The 19,402-nt window shown below is 36.3% G+C and overlaps 2 pseudogenes; both read left to right on the forward strand.

Annotated features, from left to right (window-relative positions):
- Positions 1-4,037: 4,037 nt before the first annotated feature.
- Positions 4,038-7,434, forward strand: LOC113338701 (annotated as a pseudogene).
- A 3,501-nt stretch (positions 7,435-10,935) lies between these two features.
- Positions 10,936-13,963, forward strand: LOC113338702 (annotated as a pseudogene).
- The last annotated feature ends 5,439 nt before the right edge of the window (positions 13,964-19,402 follow it).

The following is a 19,402-nucleotide window of genomic DNA, read 5'->3' on the forward strand; positions in this document are numbered from 1 at the left end:
CCCTAGGTGAAGTCTTTTTAGTCGCTGAACCCTAGAAGGGTTTTAAGGAGAGGACGACTCTAGTTTACAACTGGGACACACAAGAATAGTTTCAGGGTTTCAAAGATCTCAATTGTTTGAGGTTCTCCTAATATAGACTTTTGAGATCAAGGTTGGTTTAGGTTTAAACTAAGATAGCTTTGGAACCAAGCAATCAATAATCACCGTTAGATTAAAAACTTGACTTGAAATTTACATAGTAGAATATACACTCTGGTTAGAATGGACCATAACCGAACCATGTACAATGACATGTTCATGAAGGTTAGCCGAAACTAGACAATTGAACGATAAGCTTAACTATTTTCATATAACACTTTAAGACTTTTCTTGAGTCACATATATGATCAAAAATGTCTAGATAGTTTTTTTTAGAGAGTTGTTCAGATGAGGATTATCTCATATAAATAATTCTGATGCATCTGGAAATATTCGACATGGAAAGTACGTGTACCTGGTACGTGTACTGTACCTGTTCGTGAATATTTTTGTCATAGTACATGTACCGGGTATGGATACCGTTAAGACAAAAACGAGTTCAGGAATTCACAGATCTTTTATGGTTTGCATACTGGGTATGCGTACCTAATTCGGTTTTGAAACCAACAGATCTTTTTCGGTTTGCATACTAGGTGTGCGTACCTTTCCTTGTTCAAGATCAATAGACTTTTATGGTACGAATACCAGATATGCGTACCAAAAAGTCGCTGCCGAATTATAGCTACGTCGGTACGTGTACTAGATACATGTACTACGATTCTGGACTTATAACAGTTCTCCCAGTATGTGAACTGGTATGCATTTTGTCATTTATCCATATAACAATAGCTATATGTGTCTCTAATAATCAATACGAAACATTCCCGAATAACATTAATGACACGTATCACTGTTCCATGTTATTTTCAAATGATTAAATATTGAATCATGATTAGGTCATAAACAAAAACCATATTCATCAATTATGAACAAATGTTCTTAAGCTTAGTCATATTTCGAGAATGATATTCAAGATAAACTTGACTCGAAATTTCTATTATGCATGTACTGTCTAATTTAGTCATGCGACAATGTCTCAAAGATATAAAGGTGAAAACTTGAGAAATAGGTGGTTCAGTATTCACTTACCTTTTGATGTTGAAGTTCTCCAAAGCTCATGTTGATTTTCGCCTTCAAACGGTAGAATGCAGTGATATCCGATTCTCAACTACACACTTCTATCCTAATCCGAGACCTGACTAAATGTAAACTAGAAACCAAGATATAGTTTTGATAACTAAATTTGATAACAAGCTTGAAATATCAACACTTGTGAATTCGACCGAGCAATGCTCTAACAACTTCGTCAAGCTCAATCTAGCACCCTTGCTAATGCTTCTAGTCAGCAGAATAGTGCAGAGGAGATGACCGATAATGCATCTGAAGAATTTATTCCAGAAACATAATTGGATATGCATCTGAATAATCTATTCCATAAACACAATTGGATAAAGGGAGGAATGCTAATCTAATGTTAGTAAGATTCAATATGGAGAGACCTATATTTATTAAGCGAATTTTGGAATGGGATAGTCATGTTTGATTTAGCTAATTTGAAGGCTGATTCTGGCAAATAAATGGAAACCATCTACTATACAGTTGAACTGCTTATGGAAGTGAGTTGCAATTATAAGAGTCAACATTTAGGTAAATACCAACAAGTTCATAGGATTTTGTAGAAATTATTGTTATGCATAAAAGGATCCTGATGATTAATGTAAGGGAAGATCAGGTAGTGAAAATTACACTTGTAGTCTTATAGGGGGCTAATAGGTTATCCCAATGAATTTCCTAGTCATAACATGGAAGGCTAGGGGTTTGAAGGAGATAGTAAAGAAATTCCTACCAGTGGTTGTGGTGATTCTGAAAAGGAGGGGGTACCAAGTACACCACCAACCTTTTCGTTCGACAAACTGTATGGAAAAGCCTAATATAATTGCAAGTAGACCAACTTAATGATCCTTGACAATTGAGTTTATGCCTCTATATGTTCTCAATCAGAAAGTTTTGATAATGGAATATGTGAGCCTAATTATTAAGAAGAGTATTTGGACGTTCTAAAAAATCAATATCCAATATTAATCTAGTCATATCCAAATAATCCATTCATTTTTGGAGTCAAGTGTAGGTCTTGGATTCATTGGTGTATCTCCTCAGCTCAATCTTCAGTATTAGTAAATGAAATCTCCACATAAAAATTCAAACACCTAAAAGGCTCGAGGTAAGGTGATTCTCTATCACCATTCCTCTTCATTCCAGTAACAGAAATTCTTATAAAATTGCTAAAAAGAAGTGAGGAGATGAACATGATTAGTGGATTCGACATCCATTCTCAAATCTCAGCGTCACATATACAATTTACAAATGACACTTTAAATTTTATGGATGTTAAGGAAGAGGTGGTAAAAAATTATTTATGACTTTGAAAGTCAATGAAGCTATTACTGGTCCAATAGTTAACTTAGAGAAAAACTTTATGATTAACAAAGGTATTGCCACTATGAGCATCTTTTAGGAAAAATAACATTTGGGATCCAATTCTATATAAGTTTAGCAAGAAGCTGGCTCCTTTGATAAGGAGATTTCTATCCAAATCTGAATGAGTAATTCTCATTAGAAGTGCCCTCTCCAGCTTGCATATCTACTTTATGTCACTACTTCAGCTACCAACAATAATTGAAAAGAAGATGACTTAACTCATGAGGAACTTTCGATGGGGATCTTCAACTGTTAACAAGAAAGTTAACTGGGTTGCTTGGGATAAAATTATCAAACCAAAGGAAATGAAAGGTTTAGCTATAAGAAGTCTCAGAGGCACAAATAAACCTCTTCTGGTGAAATGAAGTTGGAGATATGCCAAAGAAAAGGAAGCTTTGTGAAGAAAGATCATTCAACTAAAATCAAAGTCAGATATGATAGATTTATGTCTAGAGGATTACAAACCAGCTCATGGAAGAGGTTTTTGGAAAAGCATCCAACAGACAAAAGACTTGATACAAGGAAATGCTAAACTTTCAGTTGGGAGTGAAAGAGATATCAAGTTCTGGCTTGACTTTTGGAAAGGCAATACACCTCTTGCTTTCCGAACAGCTTACAAAGCAGCTGCCGCAAAAAGGGACAAATAGTTGATTTAGTTTTTCAAGGGAGATGGAGGATAAGTCTGAAAGGACATCCAAACACTGAAGTGATTGATGATTTAGTTATCACGTTATATTCTTAGGTGATCCAACAGTTATAAAATATGATGAAGAAGATGCAATTAGCTTCACTAATTCCGTAAACACTGCAAGAGAGGGCTATTTATGTTAGTTATCATGTTCTCACCTCAACGACTTATTGTCTGACTTCAAATATGTGTGAAAGAAAAATGCTCCCCCAAAGCTCAAATTTTGTTTCGCTAGCTGTGCAGAATGCTATTCCTACAATCTACAATGTATGCAGGAGAGGTTGTGACATTCAAGAAGTGTAGTGCTGCTTCTGTGATAGCTTCGAGGAGTCTGTGAACCATTAGGCATTGTATTTCATTTAATGATTTAATCCTAAACCGAGAAGTCGTTTTTGGGTTGTAACCATTTAGCGAGACTGTTGTATTGGCCTGACGTCGGGCTTTAATTTTTCTTTTCCTTAATAAAATCTTATAAGATAATTGGATAGAAATAAATTTTGGACTTTTAGAAGTCGAAAAATCAGAAGTTAGTTTGGCAGATTTCAAAAAAAATTCTAGAAATAGAAAAGTTAACCTTTTTTTTGAAGCAAAATAGTTTTGTCTCTAACTTCGATTTCTGGAGAAGCACGAAAAATCAAAAGCATATTTGTATCCAAACACATTTATTGATCAAAAAATAAAAAAATAAAAAATTTGTTCCTTTGCAAATAAAATTTGTCCCTTTGTTGCCTTGGACAAATATCGTATAAAACGTCCCATTTATACTTTAAGTACGCGAACTTACAAAGTAAAGTGTATACAACCGGATGAGCATGACACACATCCCCCTAATTTAAACTGAGAGAGAAACTTAAAATTCTTTTCTATCCTCTACAAATTCTCAATTTCGCAATTGCAGTTAAGCATGTATCATCCTTCAAGAGGAGGTGTTCGTGGTGGCAGAGATCGTAAGTCCTCTCTTTCTAGGGTTTATTTTATATTTTATCTCCCCATGTTTGTTAATTTTATTAAATCATAAAGAGTTTTTTTTGATTTCTCTACCTTTGATGATGCTATGTGAAACCCTAATTTTAGTTCATGATTAATTTATAAGATCGTCTTTTGATGAACAAGATTAGGGCGTTGTCTATTGGATGCAAAATTAGGGTTTGTTAAATGGCTCAGATTCTATATGTAAATCTTTATTCTTCTCAAAGCTGCAAAATTTTGGCGAGAGATTCAGATGATGTGTTATCTAGTGTATAGTTCCGTTAATGAAACTGAAATTTGCGTCACTTTCTGCTTTGCAATGGTGGTGTGGATGACACATGGTGATTTTGTCTCAGTGGTTACTGGAACCTTTAAAGCTGTGATTACAGACTTGATTAGTTCGAATAGGAAAACGATGACTTTTAGCAATAGTAATTAACATTATAGGAAGAGCGTGACAGAGGCTCCGAAAGAAAGATTCATGATAATCTTTTGATAACTGTTTCTTTCTGTAGATTATGAGATCTGTGAACTTGAGATTTTGTCTCTTTAGTTTGCACTTGTGTAGTTTGCATTTGTAGGTTTAATAATAGTTTCTCTATCATATGAAGTGATCATTCGTACTGTTTCAAGATCTGAGGAATGATAAGTTTGGAATTGGTATAGCATAGGAGAGGGAAACAATCCGGCCAGAAATTTAGATACCTCGCAGTGTTGTACTGTTATCAGAATGTTTAGGCTATGACTAATTGGAAGTTCCTTCACTTCTCGTTGTTGTTTCCCTACTGTCTTCCTTTTTATGGAAAAAGTAGAACTGACGCTGGTATTACAGTTATGAGTGGATACTTAGAAGCAATAATGGAAGTTCTTGTTATCGATAAAATAAGGATAAGGGAAATTCTGACTTGCTTTTGGGTCCCTAAAGCTCAATGGTTAGGTTGTTTTTTCTCCTGTTGCCGCTAATAGAAATCTACATTGTTTGAGATATGAAAGTGTGTTCCTGTGGTTTATTCTTGCTTGTTTTTCTTTTCTTCCGTGTTCTAATTTTTTGCTTGTCTCTAATTGTGGTTTTGCAGAGTTTAAATGGGACGACGTGAAGGTCGACAAGCATCGTGAGAACTATCTTGGTCATAGTATCAAGGCCCCAGTTGGGAGATGGCAGAAAGGTAATATACTGATTCTGCTCTCATGCATTTGACGCAGTGGCACAAAGATCTTGTGTGTGTGTCCAGGTTCTGCTTTTAAAATTGTACCAGGAACTGGGAAATATTCAAGTATATTTACTTCGAAATTTTAGCTCTCCTACGGTTGCATCTTGTGTGCTACAATCTACAAGTAGTCAATAGATATGATACCTGCCTCAAAATAGAAAATCTTGTCTGTGGAGGCCCTTGAAGGGGTTGGGGGGGGGGGGGGGGGGGGGGGGGGGGGGGGGGGGCAGTAGTATTTTGATATGAACTAGACAATTCAACAAAAATGAGTTTTTATGTTATTTTTTTTGTAAGAAATCTAGTTAGCTTGTGCATATTTAATGTTTTACTCTTCTAAAAGTATTTTTTATACGAGTTAGAGACACCAATGAACATGAGTTTATATGTGATTTTTCCACAAGAAATCTAGTTGGGTTTAGCATATGTAATGCTGTACTCATTGAGAGGGTCTGTTCTCCTTTTACCACAAAATCACATATTGGCTGACACATCTAATTCATGTGTAAGCTCTTTGGGTGCAAAAATTAGTATATTGTTGCGTTAAATAGGCCTAGTTGTCAAAATTTATGTCCTCTGACTTTTGGTTATCGGAGCAATGAAGGTTTCAGTAACCACACATGAATTCTTATTATAATATGGCCACCAGGATTCAGGTTACAGTTATAGTCACGTATGACTTACCAAAAATTCATTGAAGTTGGCTAATTTGCATTCTGTTTCATTTATTAATAGGCAAAGACCTACACTGGTATGCCAAGGACAAGAAATCCCAGGAGGCAGATATGGAAGCTGCAAAAGCCGAGATACAAAGGATCAAAGAAGAAGAAGAACAGGCAATGCGCGAGGCTCTTGGTTTAGCTCCTAAGCGCAGTAATCGACCTCAGGGTAACCGATTAGACAAGCATGAATTCTCCGAGCTCGTGAAGAGAGGGTCTACTGCAGAAGATTTGGGTGCTGGTCATGCTGAAGCAGCTCAGGTTCAAGGTCTTGGCTTTGCAAGGTATTGCTCTGAAATAAAACTACCCTCGTAATAGTATTAGTAAGTAAAATTTAGTTGTTTATCTTCAAACTCATGGCAATCCTAAAACTGGCGGTTCAGTGTGGTGGTAACCCAACTTGGGCTGCAATGGTGCATGAAAAACTTTTCAGTGTTGCTTCAGATAACTATTTCTGATTGTGGGTTATGGACCTTATGGTTATCCTTTATCAACCGGATCGATCAATCATTTGGATACCTTCAATTTGAAGTAGCTCTAAGCATCCCTGTAGATTTTTCCTTCTAATTTTCGTACCAACATATCAGTAGTTGCTAAGGACTTAAAATTGTGATTGGCCTTTAAATCAACACCTCATAATCAGGTTTTTTTCTTCATCTCACCATGTTTTAACTGATGTTATTTCTCTGTTAATTACAGACCTCCCAAAGGCACTTTTGAAGAATCAAGCTCTCTTCCACACAGCCAAAAAGCGGTTCCCACTGAAGTGGTGAATGAAACAACGCAAAAACCACCTGTCCAAGAAAGTGAAGATGAAGATGAAAGCCGAAAGAAAGAAAAGGAAACGAGAAGAGAAGAGACAAGAAAAGCACGAGAGGACAGAATGAAAGACACGAGAAAAGACATGATAAACATGAGAAAAGACACGATAAACATGAGAAGCGAAGGTCACGTGATTCCGATGACAAAAAGAGTTACAGAGGAGACAAGGAAAAGAGGAGGAGGCATGATTCTGACTGATAAGAAATTGTACCAATCTCCTCCACCCAGTTCACCACTGTATTGTTGTTCATGTCATTGTCGTCTTCTTTAAGAATCTTTCAATTGTTACCCTGAACTAAATTTTCGAATCTGTTCCTGTACTCCTCAGTTTAGGTCTTGTTTAACATCCAAATTGGGGAATCTGACGCCATGTTCTGGTTCACAACTTGCTCTGTAAGAAAAAGAACAACTTGTTGGAACAACGCAGTATCTAATGATAAAGCAAAACAAAGTTCATTGACTGATCAAAAAACTGAAAGTGAGTTGGATTGCTGAATAAAATGGTGAATTTCGACAATGTTGATACAAGAAAATATGCAAAATATTGACTTCGTATAGTAGGTTGATCATTTATGACAGACCTACGAAATCTAGGCTAGTTGCTGAACTGATGAGCATATTTTTGACCCTCCATTCCGATTATCTCTGATTAATAATCAGTCATCCTCTAATTCGAGGTCTGCTGCTGCAGGTACTTCTGGTTTTGCATAGTAGTACCTGTACAAGTCTTTAGGCTTTGAATCCTCCAGGTCATAAAAAACCCATCCCTTTTCTTCATAGAACTTCCCCGGGAAATCTGCTCTCTCTTTCAAAATGGAATCCCAGTCTAAATCTTCGTTACAGTTCTCAATATACTTCACACTCCCACTGTTAAAGCGTTTTTTTATGAGATCGAGCGAGTCTAAGGGAATCGAGTTGATTTGAACTGGATCACGCTTGAAGTCCCGGAAAACGACAGTCATATCTACTTCACCAGGTTTAAGCTTTGCCATATTAACAAGCTCAATGTCGAATAGGTGGACCACAAGGTAAGGTTCATCTACAATCCCAACTAGCGAAAAACAATTCAAGACGAAGACGGTTGATGCCTTGGAGGGAAGCTTTCCTTGAAATTCTTCCTCCTTGCGAAGCTCAGCACCAGCAAATGGATAACAACAACTGATTATAGGTAGATGCTCCATTTAGCTTCAACTTTGTTTTCAATAACTTTGTGGAAAAAGTTCTTTAAATCTTCGTTACCGCCAACGATCTTATCTGAATCATCATCGTAACATCTCCTCTCCAAATCAGGAACTGGATATCCTGTCTCTATTCTGCCCCAACCTTGACGGGGTGACACAAGTGGAAGTGCAAGAGAGGCGGCATCTTCTCGTCTTCAAGTCGAAAGAAGGCTTTCTTTACATTGGTGTATAAGAAATGGAAATGGAAATTGAGACTGGAGGTTGCATAGAAGATGAACCCGTTGGCATGGACTTCAATGGTGCCAACAATGGTCTCTCCTACCTTGGGATAGAAGAGTTTGAGGCCAGTTAAAGTTATAACATTGGCCTGTTTATCCATCTGCAGGTTTTTGTTTTTTGGTACTGCATGTTGTGTCAGACTAGAGCTGGCAAACGGGCGGGCCGGGGCTGGCTTGTTACGGGTTACACAGGTTCGGGTTAACACGGGCCAAAGATTGCGGGTTGTTATTTTTCACGGGTGGTAATTTCTCCAACCGCGCCCGTAACGGGTAAAGCTTGCGGGCTCACGGGTTACCCAGCTTGTTTAATTGATGTTAAAATTAAAAATTAATTTAGCTAATTTCCGGTCCTGTTTAAGCTTTGGTTATCTTCAATCTCTATCAACACAAAAATCAAACAAAGATCCATTCAATTTTTACACAAAAACAAACACAAATCCATTCAACACAAAAATCAAAACCCATCTTCAATCTCTAATTCCCTATTCAATTTCTGAAACTTCATTTTCTTCTTGGATGATTCAAAGTCACAGAGCTTCAAACCACCACCGGGTTTCCACCAACAGTTACAAACCCATGTCTCCATTATTAACAGCTCAGATTGCTTACCTTAATAATTTTAGGTTCATCAACAGAAGTATAAGTCTTCTGTCTTCCACCTGATCCTTAAATCGAAGCTACAAAATTTATCACATAAACGCTTATGTTAAAAATAAACAACCTAAAATCACACACAAATTTCAGTTAACTACATCAACAGCAACAACAGCTACACTTCAGGAAGCAACAATCAGTCATACCAGAGCCCATTATTTATCTCCCACTCTCTTAGCAGTTACCACCAACAACACCCATCAACACAAATTTCATCTCTATATCCATGTTTATCACAAATTCATCTCTCTCCCCCTGTGAATTTCACCATCGACCCATTCAATTTCAGAGCACCAATTTTAACAACCACATATTTTTGTTCCTCTCGGTTTAAATTCAATTCAAATTGCCGATTGACCTAAATCGGCATCTCCGTCTCAACCTTAAAGATTACCCATATATTTCATCTCCGTCTAATTATCTCTTCATTCTCGTTTGTCATGGCAGCAGCGACAATTCGTTCCTCCTAAATCTAAACCCTAGCTTCTTCTCAAACTTCTCTGATTTCCCAGATTCACCTTCAATTCCATCTTTCTCTTCTCAAATCAACAGTAATCACCACCTATTTCTATCTCCATCTTTAAATCCGTGTTAATTCTTTTCATCAATTGATAAGATGATTAAGAATTTTTTCGTTTCAATTAAAATTAAGAAGAAAATGAAGAGGAGCCTATTGCTTTTTCCGTCGGGGAAGAGCGAAGAGAGAAGAAGAAGAAGAAGAAGAAGAAGAAAGGCCGCTTTCATTAGGGTTTTTCGATTATATATCAGAGGGGACACACGTTATATTAAGGGGAGTGGGACACACAGCATAATATACTGTGGGGGAATGACATTACGGGTTAACGGGTGAGCTTGCGGTTTTCACGGGTCGGTCCGGGTTAACCCGTTTTCCAACAAGCCAACATTTTTCCAACCCTAACCCGGCTTGTTTATAACCCAGCCAAGCTGGGTTAGGGTTTTCACGGGCCGGGTACGGGTTTATCCGCGGGTTTCGGCTTGTTTGCCAGCTCTATGTCAGACTGAAGAAGATACTCTTCCAAGAATCTCCATTTAGCGTTTCTATCTAATTTGACACCAAGTCTTGCCTGCATAAGCCTGCGGGAAACATCCTGTACATACCTGGAGATATCCTCCAGCACTTCCTCCTCAGTACGTTTATCCCCCGGGTACCTTTCTCCGGCTTCCTTTCTGGCCTTGGCAAAACATTCGGTTTCAATTGGGCATTCAGGCAATCTCACTGAAAAGTTATGTAAAGCTAATTCAGAGTCTTCTGGATATTCATCTAACTCAAACCAATTCCAATCCTTAGTGTAATCAGAAAGCTTACCGATAATGTTTTTATTTATTTTTGTAGGCATTCCGATAATTATTAACGTGGCGAAAACGAAAATATTCAAATATCCAATGAATATTAAAAACTAGTGCAAAATCAATACATTCACAAAACCAAACAACAAAACTAAAAAAATAAATAGGAAAAATAAAACAAATAAAAATGGTAGCGGAATTCTGGGCCATCTCATATAGACTTCACTGTTTCCAAAAACCAGAATAAATTTCACTGTTTCCTAAAAGTATTTTAATTGCAAAATGGAAATCAACTTAAACTAAGAAATTAACCAGGAAAAAGGAAGGTAAAGATTCAATTTCCACAATAAAGATTTGTATTAGTCTAGCTGTATAATCCGGCCTCTGGTGTGGCAAGTTGGGTCTAGTAGTGTGGCCAGCCCAACTGGCTGGGTTCAAGTAGGAGCTTGAGTCTGATTTTTTTTTTAAAAAAAGCAAAAGAATCGTTAAACTAAAAAACTGATTAGAACTAGAAAATAGGAAAAAATAGAAAAGAAAAAAGAATAAAAATAATAAAACTAGAAAATAGAAGTCTCTTATATCCAAACTAGATTGCTTTAATTCTCGTCAGTCTCTTCAGTTTCTCCGTCCATAAAAAACAACAACAAAACCCTAGTTTCCTTGATCAAGTTCAGTCTTTCAGAGAGTGTGTCTAAAGTTAATTCAAAAATGGTGTCTGCAAATAAGGAGATGGCTGTTTTTTGCTTCGACACTCTGCTTGCACATTTCAACAACAGTGAAGAACCTCCTGTACCAGCTTTTCAGGACGGCCACCAGTAAGCAACTAATCACTTTTTAAAGACTCCGTTTAATTTTGGGTTTTATTTTGTATTTTTTTTTTAGTATTTGATAGTTGATTGTCAAATTGCATGTCTTTGTTTCAACTCAAATTGGTATGAAGAAAATTAGTACCTCTATAGTTTTGATTGATTCTCTAATGTGATTACATTATGGGATTGTTTGAACATCAAAAAATTTATGGGTTTTGCTGGATTTGGGTATTCTTTAAATTTATGTTTTCTGTTGTGGGTTTTCTTGGAAATTTATAATGCTCATATAGTGGAAGCTAGATTCAACATTTTGTTCTTGTCAGGCGACTAGTTATCTATAACGTGCTTTACACTTTTACAGCCCATTGTTTGTCACTTGGAAGAAAGTGGTTAATGGCGGGGAGCCTCGTCTTCGTGGGTGTATTGGAACTTTAGAGCCACATGCATTGATTGATGGGTTCAGGGACTATGCTTTGACTAGGTAATTTCTTGAAAAACTGTTTCTTGTTCTGCCTGATTTTTTTGTGCAAGTTAAGGTAAGCAAGAAAAGTTGTCAGAGCTCGATTTCTTGATGGCTTTGTTATGTATTCTTTAATCTTCCTCATATTCTTTTGATTTAATGTTTTTCATTGCTACTTGAAAAAGTTATCAGGTACTAGTAGCCGGTGATAGCTGAGCTTCTTTTACACTGCGGTCCTGTATGAACCCCATTTCCGATGCCTAGATACTTTGTTATTTGAAAAGTGCTGCGTGCAGCAAATATTTGCTCCAGGATCTCTACATGAGATACAATCTTTTCAGTCAAACTTCGCTATGTTTGTTGCAAAATTCTCCATGTTCGCAGGGGAATGTTTTGGACGAAAAGAAAAAAACTGGATATTAAGAACCCCCTAACCGTCTATCATTTGCTAAATATCCTTGCCTCCTTGGAAACTAATTCAAGAGAGTTGGGGCAACTTCTCGTCTTATTTTGCCTAAACTAGGCTGGCCACTTAGATTCCTTGGAGAGTTTGGCTAGTATCATAGATTCCCTTTATTTCTTGCAGTGGAACTAGGCAGGCTCTAAAATTCCTTCCACTGAGGTCGTATATGATTGGAAACATTTGATCACCATTTTCAGAACCTTCGCCATTTACATTATCACCTTGTGAGTGATATTATCTGTCATCTCTTGCAGTGCTCTTAGGGATCGCAGGTTCTCCCCCATACAGCCTGAAGAATTACCTGGTTTGGAATGCACAGTTTCTGTTCTGACAGACTATGAAACTGCTTCGGACTATCTTGATTGGGAGGTCTGTCATTCTACCCTTAGAATTTAAATCATTTTAATAATTCAAGGAAGCCAAGACAGTTAGTACCAAATCCCTGTACATTACTGACAATTACTCGCACAACATGGCAAAAGAAATTCCCTGATCGATGTTTGATTTTCTTTTTCAGAGTTAGTTATGCTTTTACTATGGTTAAACCTCGTATGTTCAGCTATTTGTGCCCTGGCCTAATTCTATTTGCTTGGCGCTATGTTCTTTCATACCCTAGTTGCATTCAAACATAAAGAAAGACTTGGTATATGCAACCAAGATTAAATGTAAATAGCTGCGATGGTTATTGTGAAAATTTTCATTTTCTCATTAGTGTGATTGAAAATCTATAAGATATCTCAGAAAACGACGTGGTGCTGTTATAGTTTTGAAAATGAATTGACTGTGTACTGGAAAGTTGCAGTCCCTGATTGATGTTTTGTTTATTCAACCTGGTTAGTTTCTAATATCAGTTGTTTCTTGGTTTAGGTTGGAACCCATGGTATTATTATTAAGTTTATCGACGCTGATAACAATGTGAGACGAAGCGGTACATACTTGCCTGAAGTGGCAGAGCAACAAGGTATGTGCTTCCTTCCTTAAAATCTCTTGTATGTTCATTTGATATGGTAAACTTATCCAAACAAAGTGCATGTTAGTTTGTGTTAGCATTATGAAATCACTGTTTGTGAAAACAAGTTACATATGCAGAACATCCGATAATGTCCTTGCTATTAGGTTGTCATATATACAGTTCTGGAACATCCCAAACAGTGGAGTAAGAAATAAAACTTTGTTGGTATTCTAGTGATGCTATGCTTGTTTTTAGAATTCGTTTACGTCCAGAATTACGTTGTTGATTCAACAGTCAGCATCTGGATTGAATATAAGCCATTGAACTTAGAAAGTAAAATTCCTATCTTTTTTAATTGATCTGAATCTTGAATAGAAGACACTGAAAATAAGTTCAATCTTTTTAAATTGACTGGTAGTGGGATCTCCTTTTTAATTAATTTTTCATGTATGGCCATTTATGATTTCAGGATGGACACAAACTGAGGCAATCGATTCTCTTATGCGTAAAGCTGGATACAACGGTGCCATCACGGAGCCATTGAGGAAGCAAATTCAGCTGACTCGTTACAAGAGCACGATTTACACCATGAGCTACAATGACTACATGTCCTACATTAAGACAACCAGAGGAGACCCCTTCAGCAGTCGGGTCTCAAACCTAGTAATCATTCCCTACAGCTGCATATAAATTCTCAGCTGTTTGGGTTATTTAAACTAATCAATCCCATAGTTGGGTCGGCAGAGGATTTTAGTTTCTCTCCTTCCAACTGCTTTAGTGCTTTTAACCATTGGTAAACTATTTCTTCATCACTCTCAGGGATGAAACTGGTTAGTGAGATAGACCTCTTTGATTTGTAATTCAATAAATGATTCTTACTCGAAGTTGACTATCTAGCGCGGATCGTCTAAAATCTGCTATCATTTCTTGTCAGCATCGTATTTCAAAATGGATTGTGGCTTACGAGGCCGCCTTACCTGCAGGGTTGTGGTTCTTATGTTAATTGGAACCAGAAGAATGTGCACTCTAGTTTTCTTTTCGCAAGTAGATTGAGCCATCAAGAGGTGTAAAAGTTGGCAAGGACACTTCCTTTTGCCTACTTGCCATCATCACATTTTGTTCCTTAATTGCAACGTGGAAGTTGGTTCGGAATGCTCTTTTTAACTACCGAATGGCTAAAGTTCCTAGATCCGTCTTCCCCACGTTGTACTCACAAATTTTTTTTACACCATTCCCAAAACACCCTTTGATACTTTTTCTTTTTCCACACCTACTTTATTTGACGCATCCTCCACCTCAATCAACTCGGGTCTCGGGGGCTCGTCCACGCAGTGGAGCAATAGAATTTCCGGTTAATCGGAGTTTCTGGTTGATTCTAGTCCCAGTATTTAGAATTTCGGCCAATAGAATCAAAGTAGAATATTTTTTCCTCACAATATATATTCGCAACCAATCACATTTAAGGAAAAATATTACTTAACACAAATAAATCTTACAAGATCTTCTAAATTGCCAAATTCATTATATCAAAAATAAAATAAAATCACATCATATATATTATATCCATCGCCATAGCATCATAAAATTATATGATCATAAATGATCTAAAAAAAAATGTTCAATGTCCAGTGTCCAGTTACACCTCTTATAATTATGAAAAAAAAAGATCCGATTACAATCCCAATTAAGCGACTGATATCTAAATTAACTCTAATTATGATTTCCAATTACAATTCCAGTGAAATAAAAAAAAAACTTTGATCAATGATTGAAATTTAAGAAAAAATACATAAAATTGTGAATACTTACCCGTAGACAAGAGCCTCGCACTCTTCCGCATGAAAAATCTGAACATCGATCCTGTCCAATAATCAGAAAACAATACCGTTATAGAAAACTGTGATTTACAATACATGATATTAAGAAAGTTTTTGTGAAAGAGAGCACAAAAAAGGTTACTAAACGAAAAGGAAGAAATTTCAATTTTATTTTTTTTAGTATTGTTTATTCCATACTAAGAAATGCAAAAATTAGAAAAAAGAAAAATCCACTTTTAGACATGTAAAAATTCTCAGTATTTTTTAAACAAATCACATCAAGTAAATGTGGTAATCTAATTAAATGTGGTAATCCTGAAATGTTATAATTTTCTATAATTTTTTTTTATATTGTGATTTTATTGCTATTTTTAATCTAAGTGTTTATTCAAAGATATTGAGTGCGCACCAAAAAAGGATATGTTGATTAATCCAAATGGTAGAAAATTATAAGATAAGGAAAACTTGTGATTTCCATGGCTTGAGCTCGCTGGGAAATGACACAGTAGGAAACAAAAATATGAAAATCCTATATATTAATATTATGTCCAAAATACACTTCTTTAATTATGGGTTTGGTGTCCAATCGTGCTACATGACCCGCTGCCTAACAGCTAAATAACAGCGGTTGTCTATGTGGCGCTGACATGTTTGGAAAAAATTGTTCTTGTCTTTGCCACCTCACTTAAACAGAAATAGAAAAATACAGTCATACCGGAATCAAAACAAAACATTTTTTGTTTTTGTTAAGGCAGGTAGTGTGGTGTACCCTGGAATCTCTCAATCAACTCAGTCAAGTAACAAATCTGAAGACTCAACAACCAAGTCTGGTCAGCAACAATAAGATCTGACTAATAACATGGGATAGTTATCTTTATTTAGAATATCTTGTTATCTCAATGTACTTATGTCTAATATAAATAGAAGTGTTTCATCTCCACAAGTTCTGTGGAAGTCATTACTCCAAAATATCTGTTTTAAGTGTTTTTATGGAAAGATCAAAACAAAACTAAATCAATGGGGCGCTACTTTTTTCCTCTGAATCAATGGATATGTTCAATGGCTTTGGCTAATTTTTGCTTTCATTGTAAAAAATGATGATTTATACTCTGTATATCTTCTCTCTACTATTTTTTTTCTGAATCACTTTGTCGCATCTGTGATTTGTTTGATCAAACGTCTGGGAGTAGGGTTAATTCGTGATTTTTGAAGATATTGTCGTGTTATAGAAGTTAATTTGGCTGAGATGGATAGAGATTCCACTGAAATTGGTATAAACTGTTAAAAAGAAATAAAAAAATTGGAGAAAATTGGTGTGCCCTGCTTGGCAGCCTTTAAGGGAAGACGATGATACACGATATAACCATATAATAAGGTTTAACAAACCACTTGATAGCCATTAAGAAATTAGGTAGCAGACTTGTTCAACTTAGTGTTAAATTCAATTGACGGAAGTTAGATCTATTCTCGGAGACATACTGTAAATGCAAAGGAAATAGAAAATGAAGAAGTAGATCTCAACCATTGGATAAATCAACGATATACTATTTACTAGGCGGTGACCTGTCATGTAAAACATTAACCCTCACCAGCTAACCCGGTCACATCACCATCCGCTGTTATTCAGCTGTTGGTTAGCGGGTTATATAGCATTTTCATCAATATAAAGCATGCAGAGGATAAATGAAACTCATTGTTTCGACGCCGCTTGGGAGGCTATGATTTTTATTTTTTTTCTCGATTAATGGTTTTGTTGTCTAATCTACGTCTGTTCTTGCTTTACAGATCTACGTATGTTGTTACTTTGCTGGTTTCTTGTAGGCGTAGTCGACTGGCACGGTAATAGAAATAGATTGTCGCATAACAAAATCGGTAAATATCTGTGATCTCTGAAATCTGTTTCAAATCTTAGTATATGCATATGATCTAAATCTAAACAAAGCAAGTGTAAAATAACCATCTTTAAGAGATAGATTTTTATCTTCTTCTTTACCTTTTTTTTTACCTAGAGAGTGCGACTTTACAACCATTGAGTAAAGCATATGGTGGTCCCAGATACTCCATCACTTTACAAGTAAGGTCTTTTTGAAGTTATTTTGGTGATTTTGATTCTTCTCAATTTGATTCAATTTGTTTATTTTTTATTTGATGTTGTTGATAAAATCTCCTAATTTTGGTGGGGGTGCAGTGGCTTCTGCTTTTGTTTGGGTGGTGGTTGATGTAGTTGAACCTCAAAATGCTATATGTTACGATGAGAGCCTTTCAGAAAAGTCATCTTTAAAGCAGAGACGGGTACCAGCATTAGCGGGGTGTTTTTTTTGCAACTCTAAAACTATTCTTGGCTATTTTTGTAGGTAACCATGGTACGTATCTCACTTATTGGTACTGCTTCTTATGCTCAATATCACTGAGTGAAGATTACATGCGCTCATACAACAGTATAAGTTTCTTTATTTGCTAACAGGTTAACAAACAATGTGTACTAATTCACTGGGAGTCCTTATTAGTACCAAAATCATAGATGTGTTATCTTGGATTCGTAAGTACTGATAACTTCTCATGTGGGATTTTCGTGCTTTATACAGTAAGATCATTTGGATGACAAATGTACAGTGCAATGACATTATATTTTGGTAGCTCTACAATTTATCAAACTTTTTGAATTTACATTTTAAATAATTTGTTAAGAGGTTGTCTAGATATTCCAGCCATGAAAAAGAAAGAAGTAATAATAAAACAGCAACAAAACCCTGACTGCAACCAAACAATAGAGGTTTGCTCATATATTCTTTTTCTCTTCTTATTTCTTATATTAATGAAGCAAATATGGCACCTTAGACATCTGAAAGTGAAATTATATGCGGAATGATGCCCTTGGAAACTTGACGTGGGATGTTATTCAACTCTTGGCCGTCAGCTGCTTGCAATTGCTTGAAAAGCACCTCCACAAGTATCGTTGGGATTGACTATGGCAATATACACCTCACTCCCAAGCAAGCGGTGTTGACATCCGTTACAGTTTTACTGACTGCACGAAGTACGTCATATGTATTTGTGTTTTTGGTTATACGTCACAGGTATTTGTTTTTTTAGTTATTAACCTGCCGAAATTATAATGAAGTTGTTCAGAATTCAGAGTTGATGATTTAAATATATCTTTCTTAAATTTTGTTCTAAATATTCGCTAATGTGGAGAATGCTCTGAATCAAGTGGTGCAGTCATTTGTGGTATATACATATATATATTCAAGCTAGACAAGCGTGGAACCTTCTACCAGCTTCCGGCAGGCGACAAGTACAATTAGTACATATACGTAAGCAATAATAGTAGATTTTTCAAGCCAAGAGAAGCAAACACCATCGGAAATAGTTATGTACGAAGGTTGATTTCAACTGGACACTATCTCCATAGATTCTGAAAAGGTATTTCAAAAGGATTATTGACGAACATGAAACTAATGTATTTTGGCCCTCCACGTTGTTTTATGTATTATTTGTTTTGTATTTGTGTATCCATTTGAACTTTTTAGACCATGCAGTATGTTTTCTCTTTTGTTTCTCCTTTGTGCATGTCAATCTCCTAAAATGTGCTTAGCTATGTTGATGACTCAAAGTGGAGTACGTTTTTCCAATTCTCCCACATCTGGCTTTGTCCCTCGTTGGTATCAACTGTTATTGCGCTTTTTGTGAAGTTTGGTTATGTAACTTGAGTTACTTGAACATGAGATATTATTGTTTTCCAGGAAATCATTTAAAATAGAAATGCTAAATGTCGTGGGATCTGTATGTGTAGTTAATTCTTCAAGGTAACTGCGACCATATCAGGGTTTCGTTATCCAAAACTTGAAATGAAAGGTGGCATGTTTAATTGGTTTGTTTCAACTCTCTTAAATTTGGTAACTAATTGGTCGATGGGACCACATCATGTTGCTTCATCTCTACTGATACTGCAGTTAGCTATAAATGTTAGTCGAGCACAAAAATATAGTACAAGTATAAACCAAATGACAAGAAAGAAAAGAGACTAGGAAGAAGTTAAATAAAAAAATCCCTCAACCAATAATAATCGACTCATGGAGGACATATGCTCTGAATCTACCTATCTATGAAAACAACATAGTTTGTATGTAATAGGTCTTATGCGTGCCACAAAAATTATGAGATTATTAGTCCCACATTGTTGGGAAATCTAAGATCCTACGGTTTATAATCCCTTAGGGACTCTCCACTCATTGCAAATTGGTTTTGAGTTGGATGCCCGCAGACTTTAATATGGTATCAGAGCAGGCTATTTGCGACGAGTCATTAGACCGCGCCTTTACTCCGCGTCACCCGATTTAATTATCCACGTGTTAGACCCAACGAGGCTACACGTGAGGGGGCGTGTTGAGATTATTAGTCCCACATTGTTGGGAAATCTAAGATCCTACGGTTTATAATCCCTTAGAACCTCTCCACTCATTGCCAATTGGTTTTGAGTTAGATTCCCGCAGACTTTAATATTTTTGCATGGTTTAT

Source organism: Papaver somniferum, unplaced genomic scaffold (genome assembly GCF_003573695.1).
Source record: "Papaver somniferum cultivar HN1 unplaced genomic scaffold, ASM357369v1 unplaced-scaffold_19, whole genome shotgun sequence".
Lineage (NCBI taxonomy): Eukaryota > Viridiplantae > Streptophyta > Magnoliopsida > Ranunculales > Papaveraceae > Papaver > Papaver somniferum.